Here is a 22,412-nt window from a genome sequence, read left to right on the forward strand (position 1 = left end):
AAGCACAGACACACATACACACAGGACCAGGGATTCTGTCTTATTGATCAGGGACTCTGTCTTGTCTTATAACAGTGTCTCTCATTGACCTCGGAGATAGCCTGACTTCCAACAAGCACCAGCAATCTTCCTATCTCCCCCTCCCCAGAGCTTTGGGAACACTTCACTATGCCCAGCTTTTTACCTGGTTCTGGGGATTTGAACTCAGATCCTTGTTTGTGCAACAAGGTGTCTTATCTACTGAGCCATGTTCCTAACCTTAGATACAGAGGCCTCAGTTTGTTTTGTTTTCTGAGATAGGGTCTCACTATGTAGCCCAGGCTAGCCTTGAATATGACATCTTCTTGCTAGTATAATAGCTGTAAAATATCTCTTTGTAATTTATAAAAAGCATTGATTTATTTAAATTTTGACAGGTGGTAATTTAACACTGTAAAGTTTTAAGGTCTGTTTTGTTATTTTTAAATTATGTGTGTATCTTTGTGGGGGTGTGGAAGGAGGTCAGATTTGTCAGATCTCCCTGGTGCTGGAATTAATGTTTTGGGTCACTTGAGATTGCTGTTAGGAACCAAACTCAGGTTCTCTGCAAGAGCAGTTTGCATTCAAAACCACACAGCATCTCTCAGGCCCCAACACTGTATATTTATTAACTCAGATAATTCTGGACTAACCTATATATCCACTTACTATTCTAAGTATAAAAGCCACTCTGTTGTTCGCAATGATCTCCAGGTATCAGGGCACAATGCTGAAATAACTTGGTCTTCCTTAATCAAGATGTATAATGACAAAGCAGAGATGTACCCAGTTTACTTTATGAAAAACATAAGGAGGAGAATTTTCAGTGAATTCTGGAAAGACCTCAGTGCTCCACTCAGCCTGATAATTAAAAGTGTCCAGTTAAGGCGGACATTCAAAGTAACCATTTCCAGGGTGTACGAATTAGTTAGGTGGCTCACTTTGGAGGATCGGTCGTACTAGAAATGAAGAGTTTCGTGGCGCTGTATTTATGCACTCTTAAAATATGGACATTGTTTTCTTCAAATGGAGAGAAAGTGCCTTAAACTCTGCAAGCAGATACCGCAGCACCTTAAGTCCCATTGCACACTTCTGTACATTGTACAAAAAATGGAGTGGGTCAATTAAAATGTCCTGTTCCTTCTGATTTGAAAACGTGACTAGTCTTCAGAGAGAGAGAGAGAGAGAGAGAGAGAGAGAGAGAGAATATGGCAGGCAGAAGATCCGCAGCTTAATCCCCAGAAATGGAAAGTAAAAAGCTTAAGAGAAGAGACTTCACCGAGACTATCACGGGGAAGCTGCACGTTCTTTGACTTCGTGCCTGTGAGAACTGGTTTCAAAGTTAGCTCTCAGTTCAGCTCCTCACACCACACTGAAGCAGAAGGCTGCAGAGCAAGCAAGGTCCTTCCAGAGAGATGCTTGAACTCCTGATGACAACGGTCATAAAGACCTACAAATAGCCAGAGTAGAAGACAAGAGTGCCTGTCTTCTTCCTTCCTGCAAAGGACCCAGATTCAGTTTCAGCTGCCCCCTGGGGCAGCTCCCAACCACCTATAAGTCTAGTTCCAGGGAATCCAACACTGTCTTAGATGCCCTGCTCTCCATAGGCACCGTGTGGTGCACATACATGCATGCAGGTAAAACATAAAACATGCATAAAAGAAAGTAAATCTTAAAAAGTATTTTAAAAATTTAGAGCAGAAAGAACTTTCTGTTGTGTCTGTGAGGCTTCAGGAAACAGATACTTTCTATCCTTCAGGGAGCATCAGTAAGACCCGGGGGTTGGGGGGTGGGGGAAGGTTAAGGGGGAAGCATTTTGGCAATAGTTGTAAAGTTTCCATATGCATTGTATCCTAAGGGTCACAGGTTCAGTCAGTCTGCAGTTAAGTTTTCCTGTGAAAATCGAAATATAAATCTCATTAAAAAGCCACGGTCTGGAAGAACAGAGATAACGTCAGATGCAAAGCTGAGGATGTGCAGCGTGGGACCACCCCAAGGAGAAAGCTAGCAGAAGATTCTGTATAGTACATTCAAGAAATCATGTCACGGCCAAGGAGATGTCTTATTGAATCTTACTGAAGCCAAGTATGGTGGGTCACACTTTAATCTCAGGTTTGGGGAGGCCAACGCATATAGATAGCTGTGAATGAGTTCCAGGCCTAACCTACAACATGAGGTTCTGTCTAAAACAAAACAAAACAAAAATAATGAAGCTAAACACTTGCACAATTTAAGAGTTCAAATTTGAAAATTATTTTGTATGATTTTAAGGAAACAGTTATTCCTGGACAGACTGGTATGTTAGGAGGATCAGTGGAGCTTTAATAATGGGAATGGAAATCCACATGAAAACAGAAACGTTTCCTAAGAATCCCACTGTTCCTTCACTGGGAATCAAAACCACGCCGAGGCTGCATGGGGTAAGAAAGACCCTTGTGCACTGCAAGTGAGAATCTGAATTAGTGTCGCCTCAGTGGGAGTTGCTATGGTGGTTCTTAGAAAGGTAAAATTAGAATTACCATAGTGCCCAGCTACACCTCTCCTGGGTATACAGCTGAAGGAACGTAAGGACATCCATATTTACTGACTCCAGCAATTTTCTCTTTGACCTCCTTTCACACACACACACACACACACACACACACACACACACACACGCACGCACGCACATGCATACATGTGCCAACAAAAACCACATACTAAACAAAATGCAATAAAAATCTAAATTAAAAAATATTTTATTGGAGGCTGGAGAGATGGCTCGGCAGCTAAGAGCACTGGCTGCACTTCCAGAGGTTCAATTCCCAGCATCCACATGGAAATCCAGTTCCAGGGCATCTGACACTCTCACAGACACACATACAACAAAACACCAACTGATGTTCATAAAATAAAAATAAGTTATTTAAAAAATATTTTATTATTCTTTGTGTATCAATACATGCCTGAATACATGCCTGTGTACATTATACCTGGTGCCTGTGGAGGCCAGATGTGGGTGTCGGGGTCTCTAGGACTGGAGTTAGAGGTGGTTATGAGTCACCATGTGGGTGCTGGGAATCAAACCCATCTCCTCTGCAAGAGCAACAAGTGTTCTTAACCAATGAGCCAACTCTCCAGCCCTGAAATAAAAAAAATAAATAAAATTATGTCATTTGCTGGAAAATGAATAAAATTTGAGATTCTCGTGTTATTAATCATAATAATCCAGACTTATTTATTATGCTAATCATAATAAACCTTTTCTCTTATATGTGGAACCCAGGTATAGTTAGTATATACATATGTACATGTAATGTGCATGCACAAACGTGGCATGGAAACAGAAAGCGTGCCATCTGGGAAGAGGAAGGGGATCTGTAAAAGGGAGGAGAGTGGGGACCAGTATGGTGGAAACACATGATGCACTTATATGGAAGTGTCACAAGGACCCCTGTTAATTTATATAGTAAATATATATAAGTAAGGAAAACTTAAGAGAGGATTTTCACGATCTCTTTAGTTAAGAGACGTTGAAGCAGAGCAGAATGCCTTTGCAGCTTTTGCTGTAGTGCTAGGTGAGAGTATAATTAGTGAGCTGCTTATGTGCTTAAAACTGTGACCCAGCCCATTTCGAGGGCAGTTGTGTTGCTTTTATAAAGCCCCAAGATAAAGATGCCTCCCCCCTCCGCCCGCCCCCCCCCCAAGCTCTGAAACTGTTGTTATGGGTAGGCTCACACTCACATTTGCAGCTAATTGCCACAGGAGACCAGGTGGCCCTGGCAGGAGGCTCCTCATTGTTCTGTCAAGAATAGAACCTCTGAGTTAGTGGCCCTGAGCCAGAAGTGGTGTTCATTATAGTGACTGTCCCCACAAGAAATAGGATGTCACAATTAGTACCTCCCCTTTCAAAAGAAAAGGAGTATGTAATTTGTGAGCGTTTGTTTTAAGTAGTGAGTTTTTAAAGATTTCTATGCTTTTTTTTTTTTTTTATTAGAATTACCCAAGAGCTGGCGTGATAGCTCAGTAAATAAAGGTGCTTGTCACCAAGCCTAAGGACTTTAGTTTGATGTCTGGAACCCACAAGGTGGAAGGAAAGAAGTGACTTATGCAAGTTGTCCTTTGGCCTTCTCATGCACCCATGTGCAACCTACTCCCCGAGTAAATATAATTTTAAAATTTTAACATATTGCAATGTGGTTGAATTACCTAGAGTGATATTAGAAATAGATCTGTGGGTCCCACTGTAGACATTCTGATTCAGTACACTAGGGGAGAGGCCCAAGAAGACACATAGTAAGCTTCACGTTGCAGCACATCCCTGTGTGCCTCTCATTCCTCATGGTACCAGAATAGTAAGGTGAAATACAAAGTGACACGGAAATAGGATCCTTAGTGCAGTCAGCCTAACTTCCCTCCGTGTACCAGAGTCTTTCTGGACCATTTTGCTTCACTTCCCCTAGTGAAAGGCCAGCAATACCTATCCCCAAATCAGAAGCTACAGTGGGGATCCTCTCTTGTCACCAAGCCTAAGGACTTGAGTTTGAAGACTTTCACTCTTCTCTTTATTTAAAAATGTATTCTTTATTTGTGTGTGTGCGCGCGTGTGTGTGTGTGTGTGTGTGTGTGTGTGTGTGTGTGTGTGTGCAGAAGCCAGAAGAGAATGTTGGGTATCCTAGAGCTGGAGGTACAAGCAGACATGAGGCATGCATGGTGGGTGCTGGGAACCAAGCCTAGCACTCTAAAACAGCAGCCAGGACCCTAACAACCGAGCCACCTCTCTCTCCAGCCCCCTTTCTCTTTGTTAACATCTTCCTTTTACTTCTCAACGTTAATATGTATAAAACAATTGTGAATAATGCATGGCAGAATGCAACAATTGTATTTTAGGAGTTCAAAGAAAGGCAATCAAGAAAGGCTTGTGGCAGAACTGAAACGTGAGCTGGACCTTGACAGAAGGCTGGTATTTGACTAGCCAGCCATACCACAGGTAACCAAGTCAGCATCAGGGGCAAGGCCCTGGAAGCAGGCCAGCGGAGACACAGACCCTAAAGAACTGTGTGATACAGGTCAGAAGGGAAGACTCAAATATGTAAATCGTTTATTTAGTAAGACATGTCAGGGCGTTGATGGTTTTACAATGATTGAAGGTCTTAACCATGGAAGCCACCTAGCAGGCACCGCTGGAAATGCAAACCTGGACAATCTGTTGCCAGACTTCTCCTCCACAGCCTGAAATATGTCTAATTCACACCCTAAGTCACACTTAGGGATTCTTACCTCAATGTGTCTGTGGAAGTTTGGTCCCATAACATTCTGCTCACTTGCTTAAATTTTCAAAAGTAGACACTTTCACCGTCTCTATGAGCTCACAGTAAGAAGTCTAGTTTCCCAACTAGTCTTTATATTTTAAGAATTACATTTGAAAAGTTGGGTGCTGGGGACATATGGAGCACAGGTGAAGGCCAGAGGCCAGCCTGCAGGGTCTGTTCTCTCCTTATGCCAGGCAGGCCTCAGGACTTGCCCTGAGCTCCTCGGGTCTTCCTCCCAGAGCTATCTCCGCTGTGTTAACTTCCTTGTACCACCTCATGTCCTTGCTCAATGCCCTTCATTCTTTCCTCAGTACCTTCTCCTTATTGGATCACCTAAACCCAAACTAGATCTATGGATTTTTTTCCCCCCAATCCACTTACTTTACAGGCATTTTCTTTTGCCTACTGTTCAAACTCACCAGAACACACAGTGACAGATGGTTTTACTCCCAGCGTTTCTTCCACGTGGTTCGTCTCACACGTGACTTATAAATCTTCTGAATTACAAGAATGCATTCCTCATCTGAAGAAGGGGGACAGTAACGCCGTCCTCTATGTCCTGTGTGTAACCCATGAGTCTCAGCATGTGCCTCAGTCTTCTCCAGAGAAATACAGAGGCCAGGTTAAACCCTTTTACAGGGATCTGTGGCAGAGTGTGCTTTCCTGGATGTCTGGCATGCCACCATGTGATTCCCACTATCCCGACATGCCCTTGTCTCTCTGCTTGCGCTCCTCCTTGGCCACAAAACAGATGACCTTGTGCTCTGAAGTTTATGGGTGTTTTGTTCGTTAGTATTGCTCATCTCCAGGAACAAAGCTCCAACCCAGAGGCTGAGCTCAGCAGATCACAGGAACACCCACTGTGCCACCATAGCCTCTCTCTTTGATCTCTTGCTGGTGCCACAAATCAAGGAGCTGACTCAGAGGGGAACAAACAGAATCTTACGTTATTCTGCATCATTTATCTTGATGAATAAGTTACTTTTAATACTTTTGACATTTTCAGACACTCATGTAATACATTTTTGTATTTGCCTTTTATCCTCCCATTCCCACTGATTCTTTCCTGCATCATGTGTGTGTGCATGAGTGTGCATGAGTATATGCATTCATCAGTGTGTGTGTGCATGAGTGTGTGCATGAGTGTGTACATTCATCAGTGTGTGTGCATGAGTGTGCACGAGTGCCTGCCTTCATCCGTGTGTATGCATGAGTGTGTGCATGAGTGCGTGCATTCATCAGTGTGTATGCATGAGTATGTGCATGAGTGTGTGCATGCATCAGTGTGTGTGTGCATTCATCAGTGTGTGCATGAGTGTGTGCATTCATCAGTGTGTGCATGAGTGTGTGCATGAGTGTGTACATTCATCAGTGTGTGCACATGAGTGTGCACAAGTGTGTGCATTCATCAGTGTGTGTGCATGAGTGTGCATGAGTGTATGCATTCATCAGTGTGTGTGCATGAGTGTGCATGCATTCATCAGTGTGTGCTTTTCTTAATGAGTTTAATTAGTCTTGCCTACTTGAGCATGGGTGAGGGGTTATTTTCAAAAGCCTGGGTAACTTTCCCAAATGAAACGTTTTCCACTCCCTCGCTCTAGCTGGTTTTGTAAACTTTGGGCAGATTTAACAGTTTCTACAAGTTTTTCAGAAATCTGGAAATGACGGCAGAAACCTTTTCTCGTCCTTTTGTTTCTCACCTTCCCACAGTGGCCTAATGTGTTCAGGACTGTGGTTTCCGGGGTCTTTATTCCAACACATGAGTTGTCAGCACTTAAATACCATCAAAATACCAAACCATTCAAAACACATCAGTGACGTTCTCTCCGTTCATTGAAAACGCTTCTGACCACGTGCTCGGTGCCAAACAATGCTGTAAGCACTTGGATTACAGCAGTGAACAAGGCAGACTGAAGCTCAAGCGTTCTGTATGTGCTCACAGATGAGAAAGCAAATCAGCAAACATACAATTTCAGAGACTGATAAGTGCTATTGTATTAATTAGGGCTTCCCAGGGGGAACAGAATGAATAGAAAGGATATGTTTATAATTAAAAAAGGAGGTTTATTATATTGGCTTATATGATTAGAGGCAGAGTGATCCCTTAGCAGCCATCTGTGGGCTGGGAGCTGCTCATCCCAACAATCTGGGGGCCTCAGAAGAAACACAACCAGTGACATCGTCCTGAGTTGAAACAGAAGAGCTTGTCTGTCTGCCTGTGGCAGAGCATCAGTTGACCTATCGCTCAGGAAGGACACAGCTTGCGTATGCTAGCCAGCTTGGTCCTTCCTCAGCTCCCATTTCATCAGCCTTCAGCCTGTTGGATGATACCACCCACACGGAGGGTGGGTCTTCTGTCCCTCCAGTATTGTACCCATGCCAACTGTCTCTGGAGACAGTCTCTTACCCACAGTCTCTCTTAGGGTGTGCTTTACTAAAAACTTTTACAGACAGGCATCTTTTAATCCTCTCAAGACTAACTGTAACAGCTACACAGAAAGAAATACAGGTAGCATGAAAGACAGTGCTGAGAGTGTTTAGAGAAGCCTCTCAGGAGTGGATGTGAAGAAAGGGAGCCATAGTAGCCTGGGGTAGCTAGTGCTTCAGGCAGGAGCAGGAATAGTAAGTGTGAAGATGTGAATTGAAAGTGAAAGCCAGAGGAGGAAGATATGAGATGTCAGTAGGGGTCATTTTATACAGGACTGCTAAAAAGAAGCCTGTATTCTGACTGCTACAGGAAGTCACTGAAAAGCCTAGCCAGCAGAGAACTCTGATCCAATATAAAATATTGTGGTGACTTGAATATACTTGGCCCATGGGAAGTTACACTATTAGGAGATGTGGCCTTGTTGGTGTGGGTGTGGCCTTGTTGGAGTAGGTTTATCAGTTTCAGGAGGTGGGTTTTGAAGTTCTATGTTCAAGCTCTACCTGGTGCAGGGGAGACCCTCCTTCTGGCTGCCTGGGGAAGACTTTCCTTCCTGCTTGCCTTTGGATCAAGCTGTAGAACTCTCAGCTCCTCTAGCACCTTGTCCACCTGCACGATGCCTTGCTTCCTGCCATGATGATAACGGACTAACCCTCTGAAACTGTAAGTCAGCCCCATTAAATGTCTTTTATGAGAGTTGCCTTGGTCATGGTGTCTGTTTACAGCAATGAGACCCTAACTAACCTTAACACACCAGAGTGTGTGTGTGTGTGAGTGTGTTTGTATTGTGTTGGTCTGTATATGTGTGCATGTGAGAAGGCCAGAAGCTGAGGTCAGGTGTCTTCCTTTACTGCTTCTTTCCTTATTTTTCTGAGACAGGTTCTCTCACTGAGCTTGAAGTTCACTGATTTGGTTAGATTGACTGACCAGCAAGCATCCTCCTGTTTCCACCTTCTCAGAGGCGGGGTTATAAACAGCTTTTTATACTGGTGCTAGAAATCCGAATTTAAGTCCTTAAACTTGGGCAGTGAGCACTTTACCTTTTGATCCATTTCCCCAGCCTCTGATGTAAGTTTTTTTTTTTTCAAACTAAGAATATTATTTGCTATTTTTAAAGATGTATTTATTTTTAGTTTATGTGTATGAGGGTTGCCTGCATGCATGTAAGTAAGTATACCAGTGTGTGCTGGGGCCCAACAGAGGTCAGAAGAGGGTAGGGAATATGATCCACTGAAACTGGAATTACAGACAGTGTGAGCAGCCTTGTGGATTCTGGGAAGCAAACCTCAGGCCTCTTTAAGAGCACAGTGCTCTTAATCACTGAGCCATCTTTCCAGCTCCCTCTTACTGATTTTTTTTAAAAATGGAGATATAGTTTACATACTATAATCTACCATCTTCATCACTTTTTTGTTTTTTTTTTTTTTTTTTTTTTTTTAGATTTTTTTTTTTTTTTTTTTTGTTGGATTTTGTTCTAGTGTTTTACCATGGGTGCAGTCACAAACACAAATTCCAGGACTTTTCCATGAGAAACCTGGTCCCTGTTGATAGTCATCCCCCTGCTTCCTTTGAGCCCCTGGCAGCCTCTAACTACTGCCTGTCTGTGTGGATTTACGTGTCCTAGGTATTTCAGGTAAATGAAACATGGAATCTGTTCTAGTTTATTTCGATGTTACCGTGGTAAACATTGACCAAAGCCAACTTCAGGGAGGAAAGGATTTATTTGGCTTACAGGTTACACTCTATACTCAAGGGAAGCCAAGGCAAGAACCCGGAGGCAGGAGCTGATGAAAGAGGCGCTGCTTCTGGCTCCTTAGCCTGCTTTCTTATACAGTGCAGGACTACCTGCTGAGGAGTGACGTCATCCTACGGCCTGGGCCCTCCCACATCAATTACTAATCGAAAATATCCCCACAGACATGCCCTCAGGCCAATATGATGAAGGCAACCCCTCAACTGAGCTTCCCTCTCCGAGGTATGTGTAGGCTTGTGTCAAGCTGACAGAAACTAACTGGCAGAGCCTATTGAATCTAGTCTCTTTCACTAAGCAGAGAGTTTATTTTCACATATGTGAGTGTTTTCCTGTATGCATGTCTGTGCACCACTTGCGTGCCAATGGTGTTGGTTCCTACGATGGAGTTTCAGACAGTTGTGAGTTGCTATGTTGGTGCTTGGAATCAAACCTGATTTCTCCGGAAGAGAAGCCAATGCTCTTAACCATGGAGCTGTGGAACCATGTCTTCAGCCCTGAGCATAACATTTTTAAGGCTCATCTATGACATGGCATGTAGTAATACTTTATTCTCTTTTAGGGCAGAGTAATATTTCATTGTATTATTCATATATTAATTTTATTTCTCCATTGATCAGCTTATGAGAATTTGGGCTGTTTCACTGCTTGGCTACTGTGACTATGACCACAAACATTCTGATACGGTCTTTGTTTCTCTTTGTAACTAGGAGTAATTCATATATTACACATGGTAACTGTACATTTAACTTTTGAGCAACTGTTGGTCTCTTTTCCAAAATGGCTGCATCATTCTATATTCCCACAAACAACAGATAAAGATTCCAACATCCTGATGCATTATTTAATGGTTTTGTGACATGTAGCCATTCCAATGGGTTTGGAAGATCGTGTCATTGTCATTTAAGCCTACTGTCAGAGTTAGTTTGGATCAATTTGACTCAAGCTGGAGTCATCCGGTGGAAAAGGAATTTCAGTTGAGGAGCTACCTCCATTAGATTAGCCTGTGGGCATGTCTGTGGAGTATTTTCCTGACTAATGACTAACATTGGAAAGTCCAGCCGACTGTGGGCAGTGCCATCCCCAGGCAGCTGCTCTCGGACTGTATAAGAAAGGTAGCTGAGCAACCTGAGAGTGACAAGCCAGGAAGCAGTGTCTCCCATGGTCTCTGCTTTAGTTCCTGTCTTTATTTCCTGCTGTGGCTTCCCCTGTGATTAACTGTAAGCAGCAGGCCAAGTAAACCCTTTCCTCCTCCAAGTTGCTTCTGGTCATGATGATTATCACAGCAATGCAGAGAACAGCGCATTTCTCCAGTGACTAACCGTGCCGTCACTTCCTATGCTCAGAGGCAACTGGCACATCATTTCTAAAAAATTGCCACAGTCGTTTGCCTGACTTAAAATTTGGGGAAAAAAAAAAAAAACCTGTCTTTTGCTGTCGCATTACAAAAGTTCTTTGTGTATTTAAGATTCTTGGCCCTTATCAGATATATTATTTTTAAAAATTCATTCCTTTTTTTAAAAATAGGTTTTAATCTATGCAGCTTTGGCTGTCTTTAAACTCATTATAAAGACCAGGCTGGCCTTACACTCTCAGAGCTCTGCCTGTCACTGCTTCTGGAGTGCTGGGGTTAAAGGCATGCACTCTGCCCAGTTTAAAAATAATTCTTGGAGCTTATGAGCTATAGTTGAAATTTCTTTGTAGTGTCATTATAATAGTTCCTTTTTCCTATCTGAAACAAAGCTGTGATATGTAGTTTGGTCTTCTCCAAACCTGTCAAACGAAAGAAAAGAGGTTTGATTTCTGATAGAAAACACTTCCATCCCAGGATCATCCTCCTGGCACAGCCTCCTGAGTGCTGGGATTACAGACGAGCCATCATACCCAAATTATGTAAATTTATTTTAAAGATTGCTCTTGCAGACATGTAGATGAGTCGCTGTTGGGTAGAGTATGGTGACAAGAAGACTTGTGGGATAAAAGGCTGAGTTTCAGTTATAGGTAGGCAGTGTCATGTCAGCTGTCTGAAATAATGTTGTTATGATTCAGAGAACTGTGATTCCCCAAAACAAAATTGTGACACAGCTCTGTCGACGCAGCTTGCCTGTGGACTGACCATCAGTCCCATCAGGCAGTCAGCTCTGGGCTTGTCCAGAAGGGTAGCAATGATGTTTTGTTAGGAATTCAAGGTTTTCATAGGAAACCAAGAAAGCATTTCAGCTTGTTTAGAGGAACAGAGGATGTAAAGAAGAAAAACAAAATACAAAAAGATAAGGTGACTGGTGCATTAGGGTTATTGTTATGGTTATGGTTATGGTTATGGTTAGGGTTAGGGTTAGGGTTAGGGTTAGGGTTAGGGTTAGGGTTAGAAATGCAGAAATGCAGAAAGTTGCATTGGAATCAGGCCCACTTGTTCAAAAGAGGAAGATTATAAATGATGAAGATGTTTTGGCTACCACTGGTTCAGAAGTAGCAACTGTACTAATTAAAACAAAAGAAAGCAACTATGATTTCTGACAGAAATCACTCCTACCTCATACCCACATGAAGCCTGATCAGGAACCAACGGGGGCGTGTGAACCATCCTCTTGAAGAACCAGCCCACAGCGTAAGAGCTTGAACAAACTTCTGATGATGGGTCAGTTGTAACAAGATTTAACAAAGACTTTGAATGTATTCAAGATGGAAAGAGCAGATAAACACGTGGAAAACACTCCAGCAGCTACTGAATGGTTTAGATCCAGGACCAGAGATGCTGCCAGCAAGCTCGTGTTGGCCTTCAACATGTATGTCAGATATTTATAGAGTTGTTACTACTAAGAGAAGGCATGACAAATAGGAAAAGTTAGGTGGAGAATGGACGGAGCCACAGTCAGGCAAGTCTAGTGGTTTGATACAACATCTGTCCTGTGAGTGTTTCCAGCATGGGTACCAGAACCAAGTTCCTACTTAAACAAAATTTGTTGATTTTTATTTCTCTTTAGTGTGGCCTCATGTGTATATAAGAAAATAAAGAGAGGGGGGTTATGTTCTATGGAAGTGTGTTGAGGTGTGGGGGAGGGGGGTGTTTCTGTGGGCCCATGCTGAGGCATCTCTTTCCCCTGAGGGACCAGCCACACGACAGTATAGTATAGAATAGAGTTTATGAAGGGCATGGAAAGGGGAGTCAAGAGGACAGCAGAGAGAGAGAGAGAGAGAGAGAGAGAGAGAGAGAGAGAGAGAAGAGGGGGATGGAAAGAGGGAGAGGGGAAGGGAGAGAGAGAAGAGTAGTAGAGGCCAGCCATGTGCAGGTGGTGGTAGGGAATGGGGAGAGAGGGGGAGAGAGGGGGAAGGGAAGACAATAGCAAGAGAGAACAGGAGAGGAGCAAGGAGGCAAGAGCAAGAGAGAGAGGAGGGGGCAAGCAGCCCCTTTTATAGTGGGCCAGGCCTACCTGACTGTTGCCAGGTAACTGTGGGGTGGAGCTTAGACAAAATGCTAACATGGCCCACTCTATCAAAGCTATAGAAATACAATAAAACAAAGAAAACAAAAATTTCTGGACTAGAAGATATGGAGAAAATCAAGGATGTAGCTTGAGCCCAGCATGTGTTAGAAAAGCAAAGGAGCCAATCAACAAGTAGGGTAAGTTCAGGAGGCGCCGCTCTGTGAGGAAGAGTTGTGGCGGAGGGAGCAACGCTCTAGAGACACGGACTCATTTTTCACTAATGGAGAACAAACGTGGAGTGAAGACAATGAACGGAGAAGCCAGTTGGAGAGGATGTGACTCCCACCGATCACCACAAACACAAGCCAACCAAACAAGCCTGACAGCAGAACTTCAATCCCCTGGACCCAATATAGAAGAGAGAACTGACTCAGGAAAATTGTATTTTGACTCCCCAAAATGCACACACAAATAAGTAATATAAAAAAGAAAGCACATTTTAGAGTTGTCAACAGTAATTGAGTTCAGAACTCCTACAAGCTTTATTTTTCAACTGGATCAAATATGACAACCAGGAGTAAAGTCTCATCGTTAGATAAAGCTTACAGTCTTGAGCAATTTTCTAGCTGGAAGAGTTAAAAGTGGGGCGGTATAGAAGGACATGGAAAATTAAGAGGGTTGGGAAGGAAAGGAGAGGTTGAAGCCTCTCACCAGCTAAAAGTCAAGAATTACAACAGGGGGGCTGGGAAGTTAGTTCAGTGGACCTGGATTCTTTTTCCCAAACCTACAAGGCAGCTCCATAGCATCTGTAAGTTCTAGATCTGTGTCTGCCAGATCTGTCTAGATCTGTCTCTTTTGGTACTCTGTGGGTACCAGGCAATCAGACATGCAAACAAAACACCCACTCATATAAAATAATAAAAATAATATTTAAATTATAAAAGGAATCGTAGCCCAATGAAGAACATACGTTGTACAGGCTGCTTTCACAGAGATAGATTTATTTTGTTTGGAGATGCTTCAAATAACAATGTTAAAATATGAATTGACAAGGTAGTGGGAGATGCCTGCTGCTTCGATTTTCAACTGGATCGAACATGACAGTCAGGGGAAACTCCTCTTCTGTAGATAAAGTTTATAGCCTTGAGCAATTTTCTAGCTGGGAAGAGATAGAAGTGGGGCAAGGTAAAAAGACAGGGAAATTAAGAGGGAGCCTCTCTCAGGGTGGAGGGAGGGAGTTGTCCTCCGTGCTCCACATGCTTACTGTGGCACTAGTTTACACAGGCAAACATGCACACACATACAAATAAATAAGCATAATAAAATGTTGTTAAAGGGTATGAAAATGTCAATGAACTATGCTTAAGGCTCGAGCTATATGCCTTTATCCATCATGAGCCGTAAACCTGCAATTTTCAAGAAGTTTCACAAATGACCTCATTTCCTGTAAAGGACATGTGTCAGCCCATGTGAAACTCCTCCGAGCCATGGTTCTACCTTATCAGATTGAAATCCTGTCCAAGGTTCCTCTGGAGCCATCCTATAAGCTCATTTACCAAAAGAGAGAAAAATAGGATTGGATAGATGTCTCAGTAGCTAAGAGCCTCGCTACTCTTGCAGAGGACCTGGGTTCAATTCCCAGCACCCACATGATGGCTCACAGCCATCTGTGACTCCAGTCCCAGGGGGTCCCATGCCCTCTTCTAGCTTCCATGACAACTAGGTGCATGCACACACACACACACACACACACACACACACACACACAGACAAAGAGAGAGAGAGAGAGAGAGAGAGAGAGAGAGAGAGAGAGAGAGAGAAAGAGAGAGAAAGAGAGAGAGAGACTTATATGTAGCCAAATGAAGTACACACTAAGTAAATAGAAAAAAAATTAAATTTTTTTAGCAACCTTTTGAGATGTTACTTGAAAACCACCAAAGCTGTGCATATAGCCACTGCTAAGACACACAAGCAAGGTTCCTTTGATTCCCTGTTTGCAAGTGTCTCATCCTTTCTTGGAGTGTCTCTCTCTATTAATCTTGAGCTTAAATCTATGTAAAATTTCCTTCCAAATACACTCTAAATCTGCTTCTCTCTTTTTTGTGTCCAAGTCAAGATACACTGAGTGTTTGTGTAAATGGTTATTTTATTTTAGTTCATTATTTTTCTATTGCTTACATGTATTTATTGGCTGTGAAAACTTTTACTCATACACTATATTTTGATTATATTTTTCATTTCCCCAGTTCCTCCTAGATCCCCTTTACCTCCCTCCCCACCCAATTTCATGTTCTTTCTCTATCTTTCAAAAAATTCAAAACAAACATAAAGATAAAAATACTAAACAGAAAATAAAACAAGCACACAAACAGCCGTGCAGTGCTTGTTGGGTTGGCCCATTGCTCTGAGCATAAGGTTTGCCCTAGAGTGTGGTCCATATACCTAGCATCAGTTCACTCAAGAAAACTGGGTTTCCCCTCTTCAAGCAGGTATTAATTGCAAATAGCTTCTTGGTTAGGGATGGACTTGTGCTCACTTCCCCTTCTCTGTGCTGGGATTTTGAGGGGCTTGAACTTGTGCAGGTCTTATGTAGTCTCTGCTGTAGTCTCTGGGAGTTCATATGTGCATCAGCTCTAGTGTGTCTGAGTCTTAGTTAGGGCTTTACTGCTGTGAACAGACACCATGACCAAGGCAAGTCTTACAGGAACAACACTTAATTGGGCAGGCTTACAGGTTCAGAAGTTCAGTCCATTATCGACAAGGTGGGAGCATGGCTGAATCTAGGCAGGCATGATGCAGGCAGAGCTGAGAGGTCTACATCTCCATCTGAAGGATATTAGTGGAAGACTCATTTTCCAGGCAGCTAGGATGAGGTTCTTAAAGCCAACACCCACTGTGCTATGCCTACTCCAAAAAGACCACACCTACTGGAACAGGGCCACACTTTCAAATAGTGCCACTCCTTGGGCCAAGCCATCACAGTCTAGAAGATACTATTTCCTTGGAGTCACTCACCACCTCTGGCTCTTACAACCTTTCCACCTCCTCTTCTACATAGATCCCCTAGTCCTAAAGGGAATGGTTTAATAAACACACCCCATTTAGGACTGAGTGCTTCGAAGTCTCTCCCTCTCTGCACATTGTCCAGTTGTGGGTTAATCACCATCTACCACAAGAAGAAATCTCTCTGATGAGGGCTGGGTGATATACTGATATTTGCATACAGGGATGTTATTTGGAATTGTCTTGTCACTATGTTCATTTAACAGAATAATGTTATTAAGTTTTCCCCTGGGACCCATGACCTATCTTGTCCCATGATCAGGTTCTTGATCATGTTAGCATGTCAGGTGTGGTTTCCATATCAGGGAGTGGACCTTAAATCCAATAAAAAGGTGTTTGGTTGCTCCCATAACATTTGTGCCTCCAGTGTACTTGCCAGTGGGTACATCTTGCAGGCAGGTCACTGTTGTACATCCAAGGGTTCACAGATTGATGATATTGATGACTGCCTGCCTCCCCTGGTAGTGTGCATAGCACCTTCTAGCATAATGAACATTAATCACTAGAGGTGAAACTTCAAATTGGGTATCAGCTCAATTTCTCTCTGTCTGAACACATTAGTGAATTCTGTCTTTAGCAATAGGGCCTGCACATCAGGAATTGGAGAGTAACTTCAAAAATTAATAAATGGAACACCATGAAGCAAAAACAAAAAAAACAAGCAAACAAAAAACAAACAAACAAACAACATTTCCATATGGCAAAAGACACCACTATTCAATCAAAGCAGCATCATACAGAATAGGAAAAAAAAATCTTTATCAATTATATGTCTGACAGAGGGTTAGTATCTAGAACATACAAAGAACTCAAAAAACTAAACATCGAGAAAAGAAATGACCCAAATTTAAAATGAGGTATGGAACAAAACAGAGTTCTCAAAAGATGAAAGACAAATGGCCGAGAAACACTTTGAACGTTCAATGTCCTTAGCTGTCAAGTGCGTATGTCAACGCAAGTGACAGCAGAGCTTATGTGGCTAGCAAGAGACCCGCAGGAAGAAGGGGGCCTTCCAAGGAAGGAGAAACAAAATACAGTGTTCCAGAGATGTAAAGAGGAAACTAGGAGGATTAAATGGGGACACAGAAGACAAAGGCAGGGGAAAGAATATGGACGGGAAGAATTGACACAAAAGGGTTTTGGAAAAGCCACATGGAAACCTGCTGCTGTTGAAGTATGTGTGTGTCTGTGTATAAAATTTATATTATGTTATTTATATTTATATATAATAGAAACATAATATAAATAATATTATATTTTTATAAATAATTTATAATATATTATAAATATATAAATATTATATATTATAAATATAATATTATATGTAAATTATATATATGTATTCCATATATATATATATATATATATATATATGAAAGGAATCTAAATGGAGTCGCCACACAGTGAGATGGATAATGCACAAGTAAATACCTTTTGACATCAAGTAGACCCTCCAGTGCCAGGAATGAGTTACATCTTGCTGAGTTAAGGGGTCCCTTAAACATCACCCCAAGAGTTGCAGGCTACTGTATTTACCAGTGCTATACAAATCATGTTTTCCTTTGAATAGAGTTCTCTGAGCAGAAGCGCTCAGGCTGCTGTTGGGACCTGTGTGTCTCTGGCTCCTGCCCCACAGTTGCTGACAGAACCATGATTTCTGGCTCAGGCTCCTGAGAAGGTTGCTTATGGGTTATTGATGAGGCTGCGCCGAGGTGCTGGAAGAACAGTGTTCAAAAGAATAAAGGGAATTAGACATTATAGATAAACTGAAAAACAAGGAAAAAGCAAATAAAGCTTCATGATTTATGCTTCGAGCTTCTAACGTTGCAAGAAGATTGCCTTGTCTTCAATTCTAATATCTTAGAAAGAGAGCTACTTATAGCTGCCAGCCTCAATCCTACCAACAGATATGTAATACATGTTAGAGCAGGCTGGGATTCAGATGATCCATTCAGAGACTGGACATCAGAGAGCTGCCCCAGACTGGCTGGCATCACCGGGAGGTCAATCAAAGCTCCTTCCTAAGTCTGATGTCTTTCCATCTAGTACCATTTAATTATTGCCAGTGGCTTGGACGACACAAATCCTGGGCTCTGTAAACATTCTGCTTTAGATAATGGTATTTCTTTGTTGCCTAGATGCGGTGGGTTTGAATCAAGGCTGCGATAATCTTTAGTGCACTATAAAGTCTTCAAACAGAAGAAAATGAAGAGGTATTCATTGTCCATCCCCCTCCCCCCCAGGACTTTCATCTGTGCCACTGAAGATGGGAGGCTGAGGCCGCCCAGCTGCAGCCCAACTCTACCTGCAGACAAGCCCTCGCAGCTGAGATTACGCAGAGCAAGAAACCGAGATGGACAACGTTTGGATCAACTTCAGTTTCTTTGAATTTTCAACCCCCAAGCACACAGGAATGAGATTTTTGGACTTTGATTCTGTTGACCTCTGGAAATGTTTGGATTAATTTGCATACGGCTTTAATGTTTAACTTTAATTTTCTCCCAGGAAAACCCATTTAAGAAGGCAGTTATCATTTCAATCTGGAGCTTTGCATGTTGCTGGCGTTTTCCCGATTAGCGTTTTTTTTTTTTTTTTTTTTTTTTTTTTTTTTTTTAATTATTTTCGTCTCAGCGCCAGTGTTTGATGAGCTGTGCTGGATAACGTGCGTGGAGAGTGGGCCAGGGAAACAGAGCAGAAGGTCCAGTTTGGGACAAAGGTTTTAGAATTAATTTAACTAACACATTATTCTGCCCTATTTTAGTGTCTTCTCTTTAATAAATGCCAGACAAAATATCCCAGAAGAGTCAGGCCTGGCTTCAGGGAAGAAGTTGTGTGACGGTGAGATGAAGATTGTTTGAGGAGACTTTTAGTCATGTCCCCCGAAGAGAGCAGCCGTACCGCTCGTTAAAGGTCAGACCTAATGGAGTAAAAGATCGGATTGTGCCTGTGACTCGTTGTGACAAAGTCTTGCCACCTTTGTATTCAAGTCCCCTTTTCAGGACGTGTCGGACTAATAGCAGAGCAGGCAGTGCTGGGGAATGTCACCGCGCTGCTTCTGCTCGCCGTTCAGATCTACCCACACACCACTGCATGTCAAGAATGTGTATTTGGCCCCACTCCTGTGCTGTGAAGTGTCGAAGGAGAAGCTCTCTGTCTAGCTCTGCTATAAAGGGATGCCCATGGTGGCCCACGGTGGCCCACGGTGGCCCACGCTGCCTGGGACCGAACGGAAGCTTAGCTGCAGGTATCCAGAAGCATGACGCCTTCTTACTTCAGGTAGAATGGGGTGTGGATACCAACTCTGTTTTTAGGTATTGTGTTGTAAAGGCATTTTTTTTTTTTCTTTTTTGGTTTTTTGAGACAGGGTTTCTCTGTATAGTCCTGGCTGTCCTGGAACTCACTCTGTAGACCAGGCTGGCCTCGAACTCAGAAATCCGCTTTCCTCTGCCTCCCAAGTGCTGGGATTAAAGGTGTGCACCACCACTGCCCGGAGTAAAGGCAATATTTTATTTCCATTTATCTTTTCATTTGTTTTTCAGTCGGTTCTTAACTTAAAGTGGGAATATAAGAATCACTGATTGGAGAGTGAGTTCCAGGACAGCCAGGGCTACACAGAGAAACCCTGTCTGGAAAAACCAAAAAAAAAAAAAAAAAAAAGAAAGAATCACTGATTGGGCTTTAAAACTCTACTTTTTATTATTATTAAAACTCTACTTTTTATTATTATTAAAACTCTACTTTTTATTATTATTAATCATTGTCATCATCATCATCATCATCATCATCACCATCATCATCACCATCATCATCATCATCAGGGTTTCATGTAGGTCAGGCTGACCAAGAACTGCCTAGTTAGACAAGGCTAGCCTTGAACTCTTGATCCTTCTATACGTACCTACTGCGTGCTGAGGCATGCGCCACTGCGCCTGGCTCACCTGTTAGCTTTTGTAAGTGGAGCTGACAGGACTTGCTTGCTTAAGCAGAGTGTGAGATTTAAAGGAAAAACGGCAACGATGATTCCAAGTTTTGTCTTGAGTGAGTAGGAAAATGCTGCTGCTCTCAGTCAGCGATGCAGGAGCCCTGATTCTGAGGGCAGAGATGCACTTTAGGTGAGAATGGCTGCTTTGGAGGAGCCTGTGCTGTGGCGAATGGTTTACTGCAGGTGGGATGGCCAGAGAGAGTCAGGCAGAGTTCACTGTAAGAGTGGATGTCAGTGGAGTGCGCATATAGTGAAGGGGGTTGACCACCACGAAGCAGATTATTAAAAGTCCATGACCAGTTGGATATGCTCATGAAGATATAGACAGTGGGTCAGGAGAGGAGCCGAGCTTTCCAGTGTATGGACTTGCCCACATAAAGATCAGTTCCACAAAAGTGTTCATTTTTATAGATCTTACCATCCTCAGTAAGACAGCTCTATCCTCAGTACAAGCATGGAGGTTTCAGGAAAGAGAAATGAAAAGATGAGTTTAGCTAGAGACCCGCCTCCTGTTTGTGAGACTGTAGAGCAGGAGCTAGGATGGGTTGAGGTGGCCTTGATTTTAGGCGGGGGAAGCTGAATCGGGTTGGCAAACGTTTCCCACAAGGAACCAGCCCACAGGGTCACTATTGCAACAATGCAGCTTTGCTTTGAACAAAGGCAGAGGTAGTCCGTGGAAAAGTGGGCACGATCGTGATCTGGGAAAACTTCACATATGAAACAGGCACAGGGCTGGATTTGGATCATAAGCCATAGCCCTTGTGCAGACCTGTGGCAACTGCGTGTGGGCGAGGCTATCTTTTTTCAACCCTCAGTAGAGTGCAATGGCTAGCTCTGAGACTACTTAACAAAGGGGGCCCAAGGTTGAGGGGAAAGCGGTGTTAATTGGTGTACAGGTCAGAGGAGGAGGAAGAATGTGATTTACATATAACAATCGCTGAGAGCTGTCATAGAGATGCACTCTCTGGGGCAGGACATCTGAAATTTTCAGTGCTCTAGCCAAAGCAGAGGAGGACACAAAAGAAAATGATCTAGGCCATGTCACCCTGCTACATTAGCATTGCAGGCCTGTGAAGGGAGAACTGCAGTCAGAAGAACAGAGTCTGCCTCTGGGGAAAGACATACCACTGTCCACCCCTTCAGAGTTAATCCAGTTGAGCCAATCAGCAGGCCAAGAACCACCCTCAGGAAGGCAGGTTCACCTTAAACAATACTAAAAATAATATTCAATAAAAATAGTATTAAATAAAAAAGATAGGAGGAATAATTATCCTTTTAATGAGATAGCATACTTTTCCTTCCCAGAATTCCTCCCTACCCTAGTACATATAGTCCCTACAAACTGCCATGAAGTTCTGTTGGGTCTGTCCGATGTTCAGAGTCCTGCCTCACAAAAGATGTAGTTTCTCCTTTTTCTTCTCTTCTGTCTTTCATTGGGTGCTGGCCAGAACATAAGCTTTTTTTTTTCTTCTGGTACTTCAGGCTCTATTCACTCTTTCTGTAAAGCCCTCACCTCCCAACCTTGTGGCATGTGCCTAGTCTGAAGCTGTGTACACTCTGTGGCTGACCTCCGTGCCTAACACAAACTGATACTATGGCCCTCTCTCTCTCTCTCCTAGGCTCCAATCTATGATGGTTTGTATATGCTTGACCCAGGGAGTGGCACTGTTGGTGGGCGTGGCCTTGTGGGTGTGGGCTTTAGTACCCTTGTCCTATCTGCCTGGGAGTCACTCTTCTACTAGCAGCCTTCAAATGAAGATGTAGAACTCTCAGCTCTGCCTGTACCACACCTGTCTGGATGCTGCCATGTTCTCACCTTGGTGATCCTGGACTGAACCTCTGAACCTTTAAACCATACCCAATTAAATGTTGTCCTTTAATACGACTTGCCTTGGTCATGGTATCTGTTCACAGCAGTAAAACTCTAACTAAGACAATGAATCTACAATAAAATCTCAAACATACACCCTCTGTGCTCCATGAACTTTACTTTCGGAATGGTGGCCACTGAGTCTCTAGGACCCTAGCTCTTCAAGAAAGGCTCCAAAGATACCCAGACATTCCTGTATCACTTCTGGCCACATACCTACCTTCACAATACAGACTTCCCATCCTCTCTTACTCATCAATAGGAATAAGATTGAAGAAAGAGTATTTGTAAAACTTTTTAGTTTAGCCCATACTAGGCCATAGGAAGGGGCCAGTGCATTGCTAATGCTCTGGACAGGGAAGGTGGACACAACAGATTCAAGGTGGAGTAACTGATAACTCAGGTAGACTAGGATGAAGCAAAAGGTGAGATGAGAGGAGGGAGCTAGACAACAGTCTACTGCTGAGATGTACCTAGGGAACATCTGCAGTTCTCATCAGTGTGGCCTCTGCTCATTAATCACTCAGAGATGGGGCAGTTTGATGGACAGGTCAGTGGTGCATTTCTGTCTATTGCTGGGTCCATAGA

At 43.0% G+C, this 22,412-nt stretch overlaps 1 long non-coding RNA gene across 1 annotated transcript; it reads left to right on the forward strand.

The window, feature by feature from the left end:
* Positions 1 to 17,974: 17,974 nt before the first annotated feature.
* LOC143442001 (uncharacterized) lies at positions 17,975 to 21,839 on the forward strand. Its single transcript, XR_013109853.1, has 2 exons — positions 17,975 to 19,248; positions 21,574 to 21,839. It is a non-coding gene; the product is annotated as an uncharacterized LOC143442001 (long non-coding RNA).
* The last annotated feature ends 573 nt before the right edge of the window (positions 21,840 to 22,412 follow it).

This window comes from Arvicanthis niloticus, chromosome 4 (assembly GCF_011762505.2).
Source record: "Arvicanthis niloticus isolate mArvNil1 chromosome 4, mArvNil1.pat.X, whole genome shotgun sequence".
NCBI classification, from domain to species: Eukaryota; Metazoa; Chordata; class Mammalia; order Rodentia; family Muridae; genus Arvicanthis; species Arvicanthis niloticus.